The 21,377-nt window shown below is 37.7% G+C and overlaps 1 protein-coding gene across 9 annotated transcripts in view; it reads left to right on the plus strand.

The window, feature by feature from the left end:
* Nucleotides 1-21,377, plus strand: part of SULF2 (sulfatase 2) — a 135,615-nt gene that overhangs the window by 15,012 nt on the left and 99,226 nt on the right. Inside the window, exon 1 of one of the 9 annotated variants that reach the window (XM_052684305.1) lies at nucleotides 3,702-3,770. The exons of the other annotated variants lie outside the window; for them this stretch is intronic. The gene's annotated coding sequence lies outside the window, so the exon portion shown is untranslated. Of the gene's footprint in view, nucleotides 1-3,701; nucleotides 3,771-21,377 lie in introns of those variants that run through there. 9 annotated transcript variants of the gene reach the window in all.

Consider the following 21,377-nt stretch of genomic DNA (forward strand, 5'->3'; position numbering starts at 1 on the left):
GAATCATGCATTCATCTGCATGTGTGATACATTATTAATGTTTAATCTGAGGATTTAAGTGTTGTTGCTGAAAACCATTCTTCTGAGCCTATTTTAATATTACCGTGGCAGGAAAAAAAGACAATCTTTACTTATGCTTGTGTTTCCTATGCATGATTTAGATGAAGAAACATTTTGTTTATACATATGAAAGCATAAATACTAGGGTGCAGATAGAGAAAGAAAATTTAAAGAGGAAAATGTAGAATAGGTTGTACATTTGGTTGTACAATAGGTTGATTTTAGCTTTATTCCACCAGTACGAGCCACTTCCCTTTGGTTAAATCTCACGCACTCAGACCACAAAGTACACTTTTTTTCCTGTGTTTATCATAAGGAAAGCCAGTCTTAGAAGGAGAAAAAAAGCTGAGATTTTAGGAAGCTTCAATAGAGAACATTGTTACGGTGTACTGAACTATAATAGTGTCCAGTGAATTTAGCTAGACAATTGATAAGAGCAGAAGTATAGGAAAAGAAATGCCAGAATCTACAGAATGCTTATGGGTTTCCTAAGAAATGTTGTGTAACTCTGATCTTAAGGTCTGATAATGAGCCTAAAACAAGCAGGAACTACTTTGTTTCATTAAGTCATGCATGGGCAATTACAGTTTTTGTAAGCTGGTTCTAGGTTCAGTTAAATTATCATTCAGTGCATCTTTGTTTCTGCCTTTGTCTCAATGATTATAAGATGGAAAGAAAAAAAGGATTGCTGTTGTGATCTAAGAATCATATTATATGTGATTGGGAATATTTAGAAAGGAAATATGTCTGAATTAAAATCAGTAGTATGGTCAAATTTGGTATGATGCTAAGCTGCTTCTGTAATTGGTTGTAAATAATTGCAGCAAGAATTTGTTGAGATAGTTTGTTAAATTTTCAGGCAGAGGTTTGTGTTTTGTGAACTGATAAAGCAAGAAATTCTACTGAACAACACAATCAAGTTGAGACTTGATCACTGGCTAATAGCACTAAAAGTGGGATGGTGGTGTAGGGAAGATATTGTAGACCCTGGTGGTGTAGTCACTAATCAGACTGTTGGAGCCACTGATGCAAAACAATTACTGTGGGAGGTAAAGAACTAGAAAGTTTTGGTTTTGGCTTTATAAATGCTTCTGAAGTGTTGAAGGGGCAGCTCTTCTGAACAGAAGTGAAGTTTGAAGCTTCTGGTCTTTGCTGCCTGAATTATTCTCAGTGCACCTCAGTCTTGTCTGCTTGTCCTGTTTCTGATTCTGACCAGTATTTGAAGGATTTCTAACACATCAGTGTGTTTGAATAAGTGTTTGACGTGTCTGCGTATGTTGGATTCTTATATAGGGGAACTGGTGGTGAATTTCTAGGGGGAAAAAGTTCTAGTTGGCATAGAAAAAGCTGCTACCTGGGTTATTAAGCTGAAAAGATGCTGGCAGACTGTTTCCAGCTACATCAGCATAACTGAGGTTCTCTCCCCAGCTCCATTTAAATGTTTTTATTCTACAACTGCTTCCTGAGCAAGAGAGCATCTTATGTTTATGTATAGAAATACCCTCTGAACAAATGAACTGTTGCTTTCTCATACTGTAATTAAAATCTCAATCATATGCAGAAATAAAATTCAATTTAGATGAAGCTACTGTATTTAAGCGGGGTTGTTTAATTCTCAAATTCATTCATGAGAAAGAAATGCTTGCCTTGTGTTTCTTGATATACTTTCAGTTATTTGCTGGATGCTGTAGTTGCTGACCTGCATCAAAATACTGAACTGATTCTCAAGTCTTATTCCCTTTACTTATTATTTACGCTAACTGTGGATTTTAGCTTGAGTAGGAATTGAATCTTTATATCTGCTTGTTACTTTTAATAAAAGGTTGAATTTCAGATTAGAATGATCTGTTTGAAGTGCTGTAATGATTTCATCTCTACCCCAGAGTTCACTAGTGCTACATGTTAGCCTTGAAATTTTGATCCATACATCCCATCATTCAGCTGGTTTTGTTTGCTTTGTGTGTATTTAATAGCATGTCTTGTTTGCAGCTACTTCTGTTGTGCTCGTTTTTCTTACATAGTGACAAAGGAAGAACAAGTGTTATTAGCAACAGGAGACTAGCTGCAAATGTGAGTGGTCATGGAAATTAAGTCAGTTCTAGTGCTTGTAACAGATGAAGTTGGTAATCTCTGAAATCTAATGTAGCTCCAGCTTTCTTGAAAATTCAAGCTTTCTGAACCCTCTGATTCAGTGCAGGCTTTTCTGAAATGATGCAAACCCAATCTAATGGATAAAAAGCAGTTGTAAATGTTTAAGCTACTCAATATTGTCAATTCCTGTGAAGCTGAGACTTGCTTATCTATTGGTTTCCCTGTTAGAGCTATTAAGATGCTAGTGAGACAGACTTATTTGATAAGTGTTGTTTAGGTCAAACTCTCTTTAAAACGTAATATTTTGTTCTTTGGGTTGTTTTTTCCTTAACTCCATAGAAGTTGTTCTCTGGTTACAGATTTGTATCAGTTTCTTCCTTGTCAGCCATCATTTGGGAGGGAAAGTTTGCTTAAATACTTGATGGTATAAAAACCATAAAAGCAGACTGTATACAATGTTAACTATTTTGTATTTGCGTGTGTTTCATACTTGCCCTCAGAACCATTTAAACTGTGTCTGTGCTGTACTTAATTTCATCAAAATAATGTGAAGTTAGCTAAAGATGGTATGAATCATAAAGACAGACTTTTAGTGCCTTGGTATCCAAGATACGTCAGCATGCTGATAAGTTACTTGTTTTCCTGCTGTGAGAACTGGTTGCTGTGTTTGATTCTTTAGCTGAATACAAACTAAATTAAATCTGCAGTGACCTGTATTGTACTCTAGCTAATGACCCAGTTAACCTCTGGTTAATTTTTTGTCTCTTGGTGTCCTGGGAACAGCGACATGTTTACTTCAGTTGCCACAAACCTTTAGAAATGTGCCACTGGCGTTTATTATTCTAGTGCTGTGTGTTTTAATAGAAATTAGCTAATGGGCCATGGGGGTCTGTAGAAGTTGTAGAATGCCAATGAGGAGTTTCCTTTCGTTTTTCCTCCTCCCTGATTTACATGACTAAGCTTTTAGCTTTTCTTGGTTTTGTTTTTGTTTCTTGAGTATTGATCTGTCTCCTGTGGAGGAAACAAACTGCCTAATGTGCAGGATGTCATTGTGCTTGGCAGCTTCCCAGAGACTCCCCTCTTTTGCTTGCTTAAAATTGAACTAGAACAGATATTGACAGGAAATTTTATAACTAAGGACACTTCTAATTGCATAGCAACATTATGCAAATAAATATGAACATAGGCTTAAAATAATAAGATATTGTTCAAGAGTGAATTTGAATAACTCTAGTGGAAGTGCAGTTCTACAACTGGATGGACTGTTCCATGATGTGTACCTTGTTTTTCAGGAAGCTAAATTATATGGGTACAAAATCTGTCAGAGCAAGGCAGAATGACTGTCTGCACCCATTCACAGTAACAGGCCTTATGGTCACCTCTGGAGCATTTGTCATTGTCTGGGAACTGCTGAATCATGGCCTGAACCTCTGATCGATCACCTGAGGTGAGCAATGACTCGGCCATGGGAGCACAGGTGAAGGTAATTCATCTGTGCTGCCGAGAGGGCTGGAGCCTGGCTGCACCTCCTGGACTCATTTAAGAGCTGACTGCTGTGGGGAAGGATCTCTTCTGGAGATCCACTCTGCTGGAGTTTCATAAGCAAGCGCAGGATACAGGTAAGCATGCTATCTTTTCTGCTTTGGTGTAATAACTGCGTAGCCAAGCTCTCTGGTACATCTCATAACTATAACATCTGTACATTCATTGATTGTACAGTCATAACCTGTTTTTAAGCATAGTGACGTTCTTATTTTCCCTCTCCAAGGGAAGATAGCTATGTTGGTTTAGAAGACCTACAGTGAGAGTGGAACAGGCCAGAATGCAAACTGTGAAATCTGAAGCAGTCTTAGTTATTTAGTGGGGTCATATGTCTTCAGGGGCTGTAAGCAGCCAAGAGTAGGTGAAGAGCCAAGCGGGCAGCTATGTCTGCTGCTTCACAGCAGTGTGACCCTTCTCTGATCTGGAAGTGATCGTGTGAGATTCATTTCAGCATAGTAAGATAACTTAGTTTTATGTCATGGATTGGAGGAGGGGGACAGGACTCACAGGTGTGTGGTTACAGCCTCATTAGGTTGATTTTAATTGAGAGTGTGATACCACTGCTGTACCATCGCTGTGTATTTACAATACAGATTAATGAAGAGGGTATTTATCCCAAGTTTTTTCCTTCGACCAGTTCATCTGTTCCTGTTGAGAATTCTTGGCTTTTTCTGAGTAAATTCCTACTGTTGTACTTTTCCCTGTTTGCCAGCCATTTTTCCACTGTTACCTGGGCACCATAGGTTTGCATTTCTGGGTGGTCCTTGGAGAACAAAGTTACTTGCAGTGGTGGTTGGTCTATTAATCTCTGAAGTGTGTTCAGCATTACCTAAATATGCAATGAATGGTTCACTGCCATGTTGGAGTTTGCGTAGGGGTGCTTCATAGGGGTGAATGGAGTTGGAAGAGTCTTTGTGTCACCGATACCTGTTGCCCAGTTAATGACTGTTCAGCCTGACTATGGCCAGTTTTCTCCAGATGTGGAAGAATTGGGGACTTGCTCTTAAAATTGGTTTCTAGAGACTGGGTGGATTCAAACATTGTTAGCAGAACAAAGACTTGAAAGTTTGAATGTTTGCTTGTGGTTTTGTTGGCTTTGTTCTATTTCACTTTTTTAATAGCAAACCTGATATTGGTTTAGCCCAGACCTGAACAGACTTGTGAGGCACCAGGAGATTGTAATTAAAGATTTTTCAGTGCATCATTATTCTAATAGTTCTAACTGGAAGACTTTTTTTTTCCAGGACTGAACTTTTTCAGTCAGAAATCAGGGATGTTCTCAAACAGCAGTCAGTTTGTGCATGTTTAGTTCTGATTAAGCTACAGCTGAAAAATGATAACATTAGTATTAGTGCTCTTTAGGAAGCAAGAATACAAGTAAGTTCAGATCATTTTGTGGACAGAAGAGCAGTTAGTAACTGTGAATCATGATATGATGTAATTCTGGATAAGGAGATTTCCAATTACAGGCTGCAAGAGGATGGGAGGATATGCTAGGGGAAAACTCGCATAACCATCTCTATTCTCTTTTTTTGCTGTATGCAAAAAATAAAATAAAGATGGTACTCTGAGAATAATGGGATAGGTGAATCCTTTATCTTCTGTAGAAATCTCCCCATGTAGCCGTTATCTAAATAGACTGTTTTGTCCTTTTTCTCCAGGTAACTTACCATATAGTCTATGTCGGAGATTTGTTAAGTAATGCATAGTCCAGAATGACTTGAACTCTTTTTTGATGTGTAAATATCCACTGCTTACAGAGCGAGGCCTTGAGAAACAGCCACTCTAGTGCCGATTTCTTTTGCTCTGCTTATTCTCAGAAGTTTTTACCACAGATTTCCCTTGGGAATGGATTATTTCTTCATGCTAGTTTTGCTGATAGTGGCAACAACAGGTAGAAACAGCTTGCAGTTGTAGTATAGCTGCTTTGCAGTGCCTTATGTTGTAGTATAGCTGCTTTGCAGAGAACAGATGGGTTCTACAGCAATCATGAGTCCTCTGTCAGCCTCGTAAACAGATGGGTTTGGTAGGGGATGGAAGCTTAAGCTGTTTTGCCTAGATATAGACACTTTTTCAGAGACATGCTTGTTTTCTTTTGGGACTTTTTATGACCTAAGAATTACTGCTTGATGCTTATATGTTAAAAATACACAGTGCTGAGAGGGGGAAAAGATTATTTTGCAAACAGATTCTTGGGAAATTGCTCTGTTCACCCAGGTGGTTTAGAACACCACACAAAACAAACTGGCTGTGCTGCATACGTACTTGGGGTATGGTCTGCTGTGTTGTAGACAAGCTGCCTCCACCAGCTTAGTAAAACTAGCTTTCAGCCCTTAACTGTCCTCATTTCCTTGTTACCTGTTTGGTTGTGGTTTTTTTTGTTTTCTTTTTAGAAGCAGTTAAAAGACATTCCTGAGACAGGACTCAGATTTTTCACTTGCTCTGAAACCACTGAATCCAAACAGGACTTCACTTCTGTTCTACCTGTGGTTAAACCACTTTCTTCCTCTCTTCTGAGAGCCTGAAGAAAATGCCCTTTGTTTTCTCCTGGGTTTCTGTGTGTGGCAGAAGAAAAAGCAAAATATCAGCCTCTGTCTTGCTTTGCATTTCTTGAAAATTCTTCATAAACAAAAGGAATTTTACGAGATGTTAAATCCCTCTGCTTTACCAGCTGAAGCATCATGAAAATGAATCCTTTTCCTATCAGTCATTGGAAAGTACAGGGCATTCTGTGTGTGCAGAGGGAGCTACAGTGCTCCTCAGCTTAGTCCCTAGTCTTTTCTGTTTATGAGCTTATTCTGTCAGGGTCTGTTAGTTTTGGTATTGTTAGAGTTTTAACAGGATTTCAGACTTGCTGGTGGTCTCCATGGGTCCTTTTCCCATTTCACCTCTGAGTATTCCTACTGCTAGAGGAAAAAAGCAACTGTGACTGAGAAGATTGGAATTACACACAGTGTAATTCCCTTATTCATAAATTTATAAGGGAATTGCTTCTCCTGGTTGGTGGTTGAGGAGCCAAATCGCAAGCTTTTGTTAACGCGGGGAATATACTTTTCAGATACTTTAAATCCTTATCTCAGTGATACTTCTTGGTCTTTTTTTCAGTGTTCAAAAAGAAATCAATGAGAGAATAAATCCTTGTGTAGATGTACGTTATGTTTCAATTAATTTGTCTAAATCTGTAGTTAGTGTTATTTATTCACTATAAGGAGGAGAATTTATTCAGATTGAAGGCCTAGCCTGAGTTCCTTCCAAAGCAAGTAAGAAAACAGAGTATGTTGTATTGTGCTCTAAACAGGGCTGTCATGTGGTATGTGCCTGGATTTAGTCTGGAGTAAAACATTGTTTTGCCCTCTTGTTGAAGGGGCAATCTAACATGATGTATTCATCTATCACAAGTAGTTGTTGAATGCTTTACAGTGCAGCGCATCTTAGCACCATCAGCTTCCTAAGCAGATGAGGAAGGTGAAGGGAAAAGTCTTTCAGAAGTGCAGTTCACTGAATATGACTTTTTTATTGCACACCATTTGCGAAAGGGGGCAAGAAGATTTTTAAAAGAAATCAAATAACACAAGATGCTTCACGTAATAATGATCGTTGTAATAATTCCTTTTAAAGTGCTTGTCTCTATAGAAAAGAAGTTATCTTTTGTATGGTTCCTTATTTCAAGACTTTTTAGAGCTTATTCTTTTGGGTCTGATTACCTTTGACACCAACAATAAACTTAATTGAGACCATCTACAGTATGACCACTTATCAAGAATTTAGGTAATACTTCTGTCACAAAGGACTGAAAGCACTTTGCATGAGTGTTCTGTAGTTAAGTGTGATATAAGGAAGCTTATCTTAAATATTGTGCCTGGAAAATCATTCTTTTGAAGTATAAACACTGCAGTAGGAAAAAGAGGGGAAAAAAGAACAATACATTACTTTGAGACAAATGTGTAAAAACAGAATTGGGTTTTGATCTTGCAGGCATGACGTGTTTTGTTCAGGGCACTCATGAATTTGCTTGTTTAGCCCAATGGAAATAATTTCAAAAATGTTATTCCCAAAAGTTAAAATGTAAATTCGCTATTATATATTATATATTATATATATTATATATATATTATAATATATTATAATATTATATAATAAATAAAATATATTAAATATATACAATATATATATATTTAATATATATTATAATTTATATATTTATATATTTATAATATATATAATTATATATATAACATTATAATATAATTATATATATATATATATATATTATATTCCTTTCTTGGAGAAAGGAATTGCAGATTGTGACTGTGAGTTGTTCATGGATGTTTAATCCTTTACTTCCTACAAGAGTTAAATACATACTCTGGATATTGGAATCTATCCTATTACACTTTTCTTTTTTAAAAACATATCTAAAAACTCCAACAAAATACTGGAGCTTTTAACCTTTACATATTTTTTCGGTTGTCTCTTGCTGCTCTGTAAGTATTATGAGCCTAACAGCAGCTGATTTGCCAAGCAGTTCTCAACACAAGAGTGCTGGATGCAAGCTGTTTCCACAGAGCCGTGCTGCTTCCGGGCAGAACGTAACAACACACTGTGCCCTCTCCAGGTGGATCTGGTGCCCAAGGTAACAGTGATTAAGAAAATTTACCTCAAACTACATTGTGTGTTTTTGGTTTTTATTCACAGTAGTGTTAAAGTATGCCTTATTCACAATGTTTATAGAAGGAGCAAAGCATGACTTTATCAAATTGTCTTGAATTTTTTTTTGTCATTTCAGTCCTCAGATGTGAATAGAATAATTGATTTTTTTTTTTTCCTGTTCCAGTAACTCAGCCTGTAAGTGTCACTTCCCTATAACACCCAACTGTCAGAATAAAGCTCAGTGAATGGAGGTGATGATATATGAGAACACATTCTTGGTGTGGAAGGTGTGGGGAAGAGATAACAGTTAAATCCATGAATTCAATTCCAAATTTAATTTCTTATTTATGCTATATGCTATTCTTGTCTCAACATTAAGTTGGGTACAATTGACTTCAATACAATTTCACTAGTATCCCTCAGTATGAAGAGCAAATGCACATACTTCTTTGGACCATTTCTTTTCAAAGACTTATTTACCAATCAGAAAGATGCTTACAGAAAGAAAGAAAGATGCTTACATTTAGGCAATTATACTCTATTGCTTTTTTGTTGGTGCTTGTACCACAAGTAAGCTGTGTGAGTGTGTTTGAGGTGGGTTCTTTTGAAGTTTTCTTTGTCTATTTCACATCTATGAAAACTCAGAATATTGTAATAGAACAAAAAATGATTCCTTTTTAATTGCATCTGAGTAATGAATCATGATGATGGTGACTGTGCTGTGCATATCCAGCTATAGAGAGCTGCAGTGGCAGCCCCTTAAGTGACACATCCAAGTGTCCTGCTCCCTAGCTCTCGTACAGTGCTATCGTTTACCTTGTTCTTGGCTGCTGTGCAAATACATCCAATGAATTCTCTGAACAGCATAGGAAAGGAATGGCTAAGATCAAATCTAAATGGGAGGGCTGGAAGCCTTTGCTTTTAGTTCTGTAGCCACTAGATCAGGATACTTGACAGTTGTGAGTGTGTGTGTGTATATTCCTGACATTTGACAGAGGCATGCTCAGCAGTGGAGGCAGACTTGTCAGTCACTCAGTGTTGCTGTACCTGTGGTCAGTTGTGCAAAAGCTTCTTGAATTACTTTGTGATGACACACGTGTTACAGAAACTGGGGATCTGTGTTTTGAATTCATTGTGAGCTGTTATTAAGTGAATGTAAAAATGCTCTGAACAATTACAAAGTGTGTGCTGATCGTTCACTTTGCTCATGTTTCAAATTCAGCTTTTAATGCTACTCTTTTCATTCTGAAACTTTTTCTAATGTTGACTGTAAAACAGAGGTTAAAGAGAGTCACAGAATATTATTAAATTGTGAAATCCAAAATCATTTTTAGACTTGTGGCAGAAGGAACCTTTCTTCAGGTATGACCTGGCTGTGCCTAAGGTATTTAGATACACACCAACAGAGAGAGAAAAGATCTCCTTGTTCAATATAAATGTAATAATGCTTTATACTCTGCTGATTATCTGCCTTTGCTTGAGTAATTGCAGGAGCTTGCAAATATCAAGGATTTGGCAGAGACCAAAACTGCAAATCCTTTGCAGCAGCACTGCACTCAGATTAAGATCCTGTGAAATCTTTCCTCAGCCACTAATTTCGCACTCTAGAGGTGGAACTGTGAACAGTTTATAGCATATAAATCTTGTTTTAATAACAGCTTTCTTGGGCTTTACTGTATTTTGAGAGGAATTGTTTTTTTGTGTGTGTGAGAAAACAGTACATATTTGTAGTAAATATTGTAACTTGTTAAATATTTCATTTCTTAACTGTAATGTCTGTGACATTTTAGAGAGTGCTGGGTGAGTGAGTCCCAGTATGCAGTGCCATTGCAAACTCTTTTTACTCTGGCTTTTATGAGCAGAAAGAACAAAGTAGCTTATTAACATCTGCTTTATATTATTTGGAAAATAAAACTTGATTTTTGCGATGACATTCATCAGGAGAAGAATTAAAAGTGAGTCAGTCATTTTGTGAAAGCTAAAAGGTAAAGATGTTGAAAATGGAAAATTGGTATTTGTCATGCAAGTTTCTTTGTTGTTTTGTTTGCGAGGAGTGTTCTCAGCATAATGAATCCCAGAAAACAGGTAAGCACTGTTCTAGTCAGCCTGCAGTTGTAACAGGAAATGAAGGGAATAGAAGCAGGCTGTTTAATTCTGCAAGAGTGTGGTTGAACTCAGTCTTGATATTTTTCTTCCTTGACAGTGTGGTATAGTTTGGGATAGGAAAAAATCTTCCGGGGATATTGGGGGGAAAAAAAAAAGATTTGAGAAACCCAATGAGCTCAGTTTGGGTTGCTACATAAAGATCAACTGATACATCTTTGCAGTTTTGTTTGAAAGTGCTCCAGTATTTGTCAGGCACAGATAAAATCCAAGTTTTGCACAGTCTGTGTTTCTGTAAGTTTAAATCTTCAAGACTGTGGGCAGAGAATCACAGTATTGTTGGTTTTCTAATGAATGTACATATTTTATAAATCTACAAATATGTTTTTGGGAGAACTTTAAGAACAGCTCATGGGGAAACTAGATTTGTGTTTGTATTTGGTAAACAAAGGTAACAGATTTCATGCTTCCATCCTAAAAACATAGCAGCATGTTCTTTGTAATGTCAGAAAAATGTTCTGTCAGATGTCCAGTGTTGACCTTGACCTCAGTGGAAAATCCTGTTGTAAAAATCTGGTTTCTTCCTGCACTTGTAATATAAAGCAAGCAAATGCAGAACTGAGCATTTGTGTTGTGTGCTGGTTGCTGTATGGTCTGGTGGAGTAGTTCTATTGGTGTCTCTGTCTTGTACCTCCTGCTACCAGGGGTGGAGGTTTAATTTTGTGGAATACTTTGTGTGATTGCATTTTTTATTTTTAATACTGTCTTCAGTATATAAGAACAGATATATGGTTTTCATTATATGCTCATTGCTGAGTTGATCACTTAGAGGCAAATAAATAAATAAATAAAAATAATTACATTAACTATATAAAGATTGCCTTACTGCCTTTTCTTTGTATTAATAAGGAATTTGAAATACACTCAGTAAATTTAGAAATGCACTTCAGATGTTTGTCTCCTTGCATAACCTGTGCCTGTGTGTGTTTGGTTACAGAACAAAGGTGAAGCAGACAGAGAAATAGCAGTAAGCAACATCATGTGTTGTCATAGAAGCGGAATGTCCCGGCTGGATGTGGCTCTGGGCAGCCTGGTCTGGTGGTTGGAGACCCTGTCCAATGCAGGGGGGCTGAAACTGGGTGATCATTGTGGTCTTTTTCAACCCAGGCCATTCTGTGATTCTGTGAATTTCTTGACGCAGCTCTTTGGCAGAGGTGGTGATTGTGCATACTAAACTACTCATCATGCATGGGACCTCATAGAAAAGATGTGAGGATGATAAATGTATCTATTATTTGTTTGGTCATATTGCCACTGAATTGCCTCCTTAAAAAAAAAAAGAAAAAACCTTAAAAAAAAAATTACAAAAAAATGCAGCGTAATGTAAATGTGCAATGTATGACAGGTACTATAGATTGAAACACCCCAGATGTGGATAAGCATTAAAGACAATTATTTGTTTTTTCACACCTTCCCAATGTTTGGCACAGCTGAGACTATGAAAATCTGAATGGACTATATTTCAAATTTAAGGTACTTAATTAACGGCATAAAAAAGTAAGAGATCTGGTCTCAAGGAAAGCTTCTTAGTGTTCTTCTGAGTATTCTTGTAATGCTGTAGAAATTGTTTTAAAATCAGCAGCACTCATTTATGGTTGTTTTACAAAACATGGAGTGCGTTCTGACTTCTTGCGCCATGAAGTTCTCCACACAACAATTCTAGAGTTGCTGCAGATAGCGTGCACTCACTGATGCATGGGATGAAGACAGGAGGAAATGCAGTTTATGCAGACGTCTCTGCTGACACAGCTAATTGATTGTAACTGAATAGTGCCCTGCTCTTCTAGCGTTGTGACCTGTATAGCCTAACACAGCACAGAGTCGTTTCTACAAGTTCTTACCTAGCCTGGAAAGAGAATAAAAGGTGCACTGAATGCAGTGTAGGGTGCAGAGCAAGGGTGCTGTGAGCTCTTTGGTTTGTTATGGCTGGAGATTGGTCATTCCTGATGGAGGGGATCAAACTGAGCTGTCCTGTCATCTGTAGCTGGCAAGCAGTTGCTCAAGGTGGTGCTGGCTATTTACGTTTCAGTGGGAATGTTTTGACTAGGGTTACCTGAAGGCTGCTGGTTATTGTTTGTCCTTGTTTGAACTTCTGCGCTGCTTACTTGAGAGCTCTTGTTCTGTTCTGCTATAGTATCTTCAGCTTTTGCTGGGTTTGGTGAGAACCTGTTCTGTCTGGAACTTTGCTGTTGTTTAGCTAATTTATCCATTGAATGCTTTTTATCCTGTGGCTACAAGAAAAGCGTGATAGCAGAAAGTTGTTGGCAAGGATAAGAGATTGCTCTTCTTTCTGATATTTATGTAGAAGAGATGTGATGACTTGCAAGAAGCTTTATGCAGGAGCGGAATATCTCATATCTCTCTTATAGATTGTCCTTACTGATTCAGATGTATTGCCATAGATGGTGCTCTCTTACTTTGTATTTAATGAAAAGTTTTTTTTTTTACTGGAGAGAACTAAAATAGTAATTTTTAGAAAGCTGTAAGTGATGTATTTTGCTTGGTATTGGGATTATTGAAGCTTCAGTCCTTCATTTTTGTCTTTTTTTGCGTTTCTCTATTCAGTTTCTTGCTACCACATTTTACATTTGAAAAGTAGCTGACTTTTATTTGCAGCTCCTTGCAGACTGTATTTCATCTCTTTCTGTAATACTAGAAATTCCTAGTGATCCCTAAGATGTTTACCAGAATGTGGTTGATAGTGCAATACGTGACTGTCTTTTCCATCAGGAATGGTTTTAAAAGGATTGTTTTCTTACAGTGTTCCATTCCCTAGGCTGTGGGTAAAATAGCTCTGTAAAGAAATTACCAGGTTGTGGGGAGCTTTGTGCTGGCTCTTTGTTTTAATAGAAGCACCATTCCATTTTGGACTGAGACCTTCCAATAGTAAACTAACAACAAACACACTGTTCTATACAGAACGCCTCTATTTGGTCTGTTATGTAGGTTACTCTGAAAGTAATGCCTCCTGTTTATTTCCATGGAAACAGCACAACTATATAGAGTGTTGCTCTCATTTCAGTAGGCACAGAGTTGATATTTCTTTCATAGGGTCTGATATGATGCTGTGTTTTGGCTTTAGGAGGAAAGACAGAGATGATAACAGTGTTTTCACTTGTTGCTGAGCAGCGCTGCACAGAGCCAAGAACATTTCAGGTTCTCAGCTTCTTGTACAGGTCCCCAGTGAGGGGGATTTAAGGGTCGCAAGGAGCTGAGAGGAGACAGAACCGGAGCAGCTGACCTGAGCTGGCCGAAGGGTTATTCCATACCATATAACATCGTGGAGGGGGAGAGGGGTTCAGTTTAAGCACTTCATTTTTTTTCTGTTAAAGGATTTTCACACTACCACATTTCATAATATACAGTTGTATCAAAATCAATATGCAAAGAGTGTGATTAAAAGATGAGCACAGTTGGCATTTGAACATGTTTTAGCTGAGACTGTACCTACATTCTATACACTTGAAGGAAATTAATGGCAGTGTTTCAGTCTTTCAAGAAAAATTAATTATTCCTGCTGATTCCCACTTCCCGTGTTTCCTCTTAACCCTGTTTTCTGATAGCTCAGCAGGTTTGGAGAGCCACTGTTTACAGAATATTTCATTGCTTTGAGAGGAGGATGTGGGCATTTAAAAATTTACCAGCTGTTTCAGGTCACTTACAGCTTAAGCAGCTCTTTCTTTTTGAATGATTTATTTAGTTGGCCTCTGGTTGGGTTGTCAGCAGTTTGCAGAGACTGTATCTGTGTCAGGAAAAGATCCTAATTAATCAGCTCAAAAAGATGGGCATTGTTTGTAGTCACAGAGAAAATGGAATTAGTTCAGTGTGCGGGCATGGCGTATTGGCTCTCCCCACATGAAGCACTGAAAGAAAGGTGACTGGCAGCCAGGCATTTGTGATTAGATATTGAAAAGAGAAAAAGAAGGGATGAGCGTGTGAGGCTAAAGGGAGATAGAGATTGAAATAGGATATTTCCTCTGAAAGGCATGAAAGGATGTGCGTGTGTGCACATTATATGCCTTAAAGGGAGTTGTCAGAACCAAGAGCAGACACGAACAAGGAGCTGAGCTTTCCTCCAGTTTGAGAAGAAGATGGTATATGACACTAAAAAGAAATCACCACAGAACGTTAAATTAGGATACAGCTCTGAAGTACATAAAGTACGTACCTCCTGACTGACTGATCTGCTGTGGCAGTGCTTTGTCAGGGGAGGTTCGTCAGGCATGTGGAACATTTGCCATACTTGTTAGTAACTAGTAGAATTTTATGTGAGTGTAACAGCCACACTGAAGTAATTGAAGGCCAATCTCGTGCTACAGATGTAAACTGATAATTTCCAGAAGTAAAATAAACAAACAAAAAAACCGACCCCAAACTAGTTGTTGTCTTAGCAACTTGGTGTGTTTTGGCTATGCATGTTATCAGGATGAAAAAGGATTGTACCTTGTTCTGAAGCATCTTGTATCAAGAAAATAGGGCAAGCAATAGGGCAAAGAAAGGATGGAGTAGGATTAGAAATTCATGATCCCACTGACGTAAAGCTTTATTTAAATACCTGTGAAGAAACTGGTTACATTTTGAGTTAGTGATACTAGTCCCAATGGATTTCATTGGGTATTGTTGGTGTACCTGTAGAGCTTGATTTAAGCAATACTGTTTACACGTGTCTATAGTCACCATTTCTAAATGCTCCGTAATTATTAAACCAGTCAAAAATCTTTTCATAAACGTCTGCTTTTCTTGCATCTGTGAGTGCTTTATGTACGGTCAGTTTAGCTCTAACAGTGCAGACCATATTCTGGGAAAAAGTTGTGTTGACACCAGCCTGAAACTGGGAAGAAGCTGAGATTTCTGAACAGTTATCTTTGAAGTGTTTTGCAAGAACAACCTGAAGGTTAGGGCTCTTTTTCTGCAGACCTTCACTATGGCTTAAGGTCACAAAACTTGTGGGGTGTTTGTTGTGGATGTTATGTCCATGCAGATGTGCAGGTTCAGGTAAATTGTATCAGGAATCAGTCAGATGCAACTTGTGGGTGTGTATACACCTTTTTAAATAGCTTGACTTATTGTAACAGCTTAAAAGCAGGAGTTTAATGTGCTGTTTTTCTATAGATGTATTTGTCTTCCTCATAGATGCCTTTGTCTTTCTGTGCTAGTAGAATGTTAATCTCTACTAGTGGATGATTGCTGTGGACTATTGGTAACTTTATACTCAGTATTCGAGATGATGGGCTTTGAGTGATATCTACATAGACCTGTGTTTGTAGTCTATTAAGTAAGTGAATTGGTATTTATAAGAGCTTGGACTTGCTTTATGATTTTTAGTAATTAAAAAAAAAAAAAAAGCAGTGACTATAATTAATCTGGTAAGATTACTCTGCATTAAATGTGTCAGAACTGTGCTTTCAGTTGCTTTATCTAAACATGCTTTAGCTCCCTGCTATGTATTGTGGCTCAGTCTCTTCAGATGTCTGTGTTGTGTTCTGATTTTTCACTCTGTTCGATGCTTATTTTTATGACACAACAGCCCAGCATGAACACTGTATGCTTGCAAAATAGAAGAGGGTTTAAAAACAGAGAGGAGCTCTTCAGGCCAAAATTAAATGGTATTTTTGGCTTGTAACAAAGGCTTATAGAAAATGCTCTAATCTTGCAGTTACGTAGTAAATATGATGACTGTGTACAACTGCACTGTACTACTGCACCCATAACAATGACTGAAAGCTTATAATGATGTTTTGCTTTGCTTGTAGGTAGCACATAAGAGAGGCAGTCAGGACTGAGTGCATTGTGCATGCCTCTGAATATTTGCTGTCTTGGTAAATTAGAACAGGCTGACGTTGCACTGTATTTTGCTCTATAAGCTTATCATTTCTTACGTGATTCTAGATGATAATGCAAGAGACAATAAGATGAAACAAATTTTGCGAATTATGGGACTTGCTAGAAAATATAGAAATGATAGGGAAGGAGAAGTAAAGCAGTGTACAGAAAGATCAACTGAAAATACCAATTAAGTATGCTCTAATATTGAATGTTTTTTTTTTTAATTATCTTCAATGTAAGTGGTATTTGTTGCAGTTATTTTTAATTAGTATGACTAGACTTTGTTTCTTGAAAGAGCCAAAATACAGTGGGTGTAAATAGCTTTTGTCAGCGCTGCAATGACACAAGCTCAATTCAGATCTTTGTCAAATCTGAAAATATTTGTGATTTGTGACCACGCAAATAATTGTCTCATCACTGTTGCCTCTTAATACAAACTAGTTGCTTAAGATATGAAGGGAAGTATAAATTTAACTGCTTCTTTCAGCCAAGTCTTCTGTGACAGGCAGTAACGTCAGAATTCTTAACCAGTTGCTGGGAGGTGTTTGCTTATTTGTCAGAGAATCCCTGGTGGTACAAACAAATGAAAATGATTAAGAGTTCTGCCAGGAAAACAGAATTCCAGTTCTTTAGTCTTATGTCTGTTACTCTGGTGAGAAGACTTAATCAAACCTTACCAAGCTCATAGAAATTAGTAGCATTTTTCATCCTGATCATAAATGTGATCTGCTTTAGCAACTTCTAAAGCTCTGCACAGAATCTTTCCTTGAAATTTGTATGCTGTACAAAACAGTTCTGAGGCAATCAGCTACACCAATTCAATTACAGGTGGTTGAATTTTTTTGTATGCCCTCCAATGTCAGCTGTATTTATAAACTTTTTCTCAAATTCTTTGTATGACTTCCAACTGTGGGTATGCAGAATTTTATATCTTGGATTGTATCTGTTTGGTTCATGTGCAGCTTTCAGTTTCACAAAGTTCCAATCTTCAGAACTGTAAAAACATGGAGTGTTTTTCAATGCCAGATTAATCCTGATTTTCCAATGTTATATATTTTTCCAACAAAAAGATACGATTATTTTTTCTTTCAAAATGTTTTAGGCTGCAGTATTTTGACCAGACAGAGCTTTTAACTGTGTTGTTGTAGACAGTGAGAAATGGGATTCCTGAGATGCTTGCCTAGCTAACAACTTTAGGACATGGCAGAAATTAGGAGTAAGGAAGGAAGGGATGCCAATCAACCTGACTGGAAGACAGTGAAGTCTTGTGATTTTGAATGTTTTTGAGGTTGAACTATTTTGTCCCCAATCTGCTACAGCACTAAAGGGTTGTATACGTGCTGTGACTTTGGCAGGAGTGATCTAACCTAATGATCCTTAACAGACAGCATATTAGACATCATGAAGGGCTGTTCATGAAACAGTTCTTTTGTAACTCCTCTCCAACACCACTGTGGAGGTTGCAGAAAACAAGCAGGTAAAGAAATGCTGGTGGAGTCTCCAGGTATTGGATTGCTGGTTTTCATTTTTTAGTCTTTGTACAAGATTTTCATAAAATCTTTACGATTTTGTTTTACTTAGCTGACTACTTAATGTGAGATGGAACTGGGCAAGGTTAGTGCATTCTGATTATCTGTACTGGGACTAATCTTGAAGGTTGGTTGGAAGGACAAGTGCTCAGTGCTCCGTTTCAGCTAGAGAAATAGAGGAAATCGAGGTGTTCAGAATTCATAGCAACTGTTTTTGAGGTTCATTTTAGTGCAAGCTGTCAAACTGGAGAAATGGAGAAAATAAATTGTTGAACAAATACAGAATTGTAGCAAAGTGCTTGTATTTCAGTTCCTGTGATTACTCAAGGGTGAAGTACATCTCTTGCTATTAGATTACAATGATCCTATGCTGCAGTCAATAAAATGTGCAAGGATCTTAATCCACAGTAGTAACCATTTATCTGAACTTAAGAAAAATAGAGAAGATGGAAAGAATGAAAGCTTGGCTTTTTTTTTTTTTTTTTTTTTCTGTGTATATGTCTGTGTGCATTTAAACCAGGATGAATAATTGGGGTGTATTCATCTGTATGCATGTATTCAGATATCATATATCCATATGTATATTTAATTATTAAGGAGTCATCTTCTCATTTTCTTGCCGTGCTTATGAGAGGTTCTGGTATCTTACTACTTACAGGGACTGTTGTACACTCTTTTTTCAGTTCGAGAGTGGAATTTTAAGATCAGTGTGTCCCTGCTGGTCCATCTGTGACACCATTTCAGCACGCTCCCTTTCTGAGTGACGATTCAACTGTAAGTTCCTCAATATTTTTGGTGCCACACAGGATGACTTGGTGCCAGCTGATGGAAAGAAGACTTCTAAATGAAGAGTGTTCTTTGTCTTGTGCTCCTGGGCTCTGTTCCCTGGGTGCTTGAGGACCACTGAGTGAAACCTTCTAGTAACTGGAGGGAAAGAGCTGAATTCTCTGTTGTTTTTGTTTGTTTACTTTCAACTGCCAATAGAAAATAAACGAGAACTCCAAAATTGGAGTTCTGACAAGTTGGATTGTTTTCCAAACTTCATGGACTCTTAACCTACAGTTCCTATTTCTCAGTGTGCTTGTCACAGATTTCAGAGGTCAAGGCTAGATCCGTTTCTCTTGAATGTAATCTATGACTTTTCTCAAGACAGCTGATAAGAATGTATTTATGTGGCAGGTGGGGGGTGTGGAGTACAAGAAGGTACAGCACTGCTGACCCTGGATCAGAAAGTCATTTTCTTAGAAGCTGACTGTCTTGTGCTCTTTAACCTTACTGGTTTGTTCAACCGTAATGGTTAAAACTGGCAGCTTCCTCATCTTCGGTAGCTTTTTGATCATAATTCATCTGGGCTTTGTGTTATGATAATGGTAGTCAAAAAGCTTGTGGCTTATGCTGGATGAAACTATCTGTGTGTCTGAACTGCTTATCAGTGTATGTGAGGGGTTCATGGTTTAGTTCACCAATTTTAGATAACTTCTTGCCTGCTTTAATAATCTCTGTGAAAAAGTGGTGCGTACTGCCCTCCAGGAATCCTTACTGATAGAATGAAGCATGTAGTGAACTTAAGCCTTAGAAAATGGCTTCCAGGGCCATTCCAAAATAAATTGGGTGCTTCACCACTCCTATCAGTGCGGGAAAGTCAGTGATGTGTAGCTCTGTCAGTGGCTGATAGGAATTAGTTAGGGAGAATTTTCAAGCAATATTCTCCTTCAGCATTTTATCAGACCATGTCAGAAAAAGGCTACTACAAATACCCAGATGCCCGCACCATCAAAGAACTGTGGTTTTAAAGGTGACAATAACCTGTACTCCTTTAGTAGCTTTATGACCTGTCAGTGACTGGGGGGGTAAATAAATACAGTAAAATTAGGGATGTGGAGTCCAAGGAAACAAAGTGAGGGTGACGGAGCAGTGGAACAGGCTGCCCAGGGAGGTGGTGGAGTCTCCTTCTCTGGAGATGTCCAAGACCTGCCTGGATGCTGACCTGTGTGACCTGGTGTAGGGAACCTGCTTTGGCAGGGGGGTTGGACTCAATGATCTCCGGAGGTCCCTTCCAACCCTTACAATTCTGTGATTCTGTCAAAGTGAAACATTAGGAATTAATGGTAGCATCTACGGAATTTATTAGCTGTTGACAACAGACTGTATTTTCACTTTGCATAGAATATACTTGAACTGAAAGTTGGATCATATAATCATGTATCTAGACTGTAATGTTTTTTTCCCTATTTTAGTTTTGCTCCTAAATAAGAATTCCTGAACTACTTTCTGAAGAAACTCAGTTTTATTTCCTATATGCTTAATTCAGGATCCTATTTTGAATGTCTAAATAAAAGGTTTCATAACAAACACTTCCTCACACTTGTTAATATTGGATTCCTCACATTATTTTGTCTGGAGTTTACTTTGGACTCACTATCAATGTCAATCCAAAGTTGGTTTTGTTACACATTTTGCAGAATGCTAAAATATTTCAGATGTTAGTGATTGCACCATCACAAATGTAGCCTTCTTAGCTAAGGGAAGAAAAGACAAAACTCCAGATTTACTCTGCTTGTAGAAGAAGTATTCATGAACCATGGGAAACTATCCTAGCACTCTAATATGTATTATTTCTTTGCCTCATTAAGTGTGGCTGGGAATAGCATTTAGAATGAAATCACAGGGAGCTGAATGTTAAGTAGAAACCAGCTTAAAACAAACAAACAAAAAAAACCCATAAGTGCCTGAGAAATATGCTCAAAGACAGAATTTATTCTTGAATATCATAGATGTGCCCCATTTATGCACCTGCTGGATACTTACCTGCTAGTGTGTGTCAGGATCCGTATTTTTAATGGTCTGATTTGGGCAAGTTTTCTTCTTAAATGATTTCCCAGTCAAACTGGGACATGATAGCACCTTGGTAAGAGAGTAATGGTAGAGGTAGATACAGCACGGGTAAATTAGGTTATTAATGTCAAACATACTCTCTTGTTGAACTGTGACACTGATAATTTAAGATGTCTCTGCATCATTGGTGTAAATGTGAATAGTGTCTTTGCCAATGGAGAAAAAAATGATGATAACTGTTCTAATGACAAAAATGTAATGAAACTAGACCTGCTTTTAGTGGTGTGATGTTCTTATAGACTATTATTTCCAGATACTATCTGGAATGGAATAGAAGGAACTTCACCCATGAGTACTCATGAATATTAAGATGGACTAATAGTGAATGATAATTTAGTGACATTTGTTTTGGAATTCTGTAGCACCTGATCTCAAATTTAGGGAGAAGTGTATGCCTGTACTGCACTGCATAGCTTCTGTACATTTGGAGAGATGAAAAACGAGCGTTCAAAGGTTTGCCTCAAAGTCAAGACAGACAGACTGTTGTGGTAAATTGTCACCAGAGAAAAGGTAATCACTGAGAGAGGCACACAACAGATTTAAACGAGGAACGTTCTCTTTCAGTTAACCATAATATTGGCAGTTCTTTCATACAATAGTTTTTGAAGGCTTAGCATTTAA

This window comes from Tympanuchus pallidicinctus, unplaced genomic scaffold, assembly GCF_026119805.1.
Source record: "Tympanuchus pallidicinctus isolate F22 unplaced genomic scaffold, pur_lepc_1.0 scaffold20, whole genome shotgun sequence".
Classification (NCBI taxonomy): domain Eukaryota; kingdom Metazoa; phylum Chordata; class Aves; order Galliformes; family Phasianidae; genus Tympanuchus; species Tympanuchus pallidicinctus.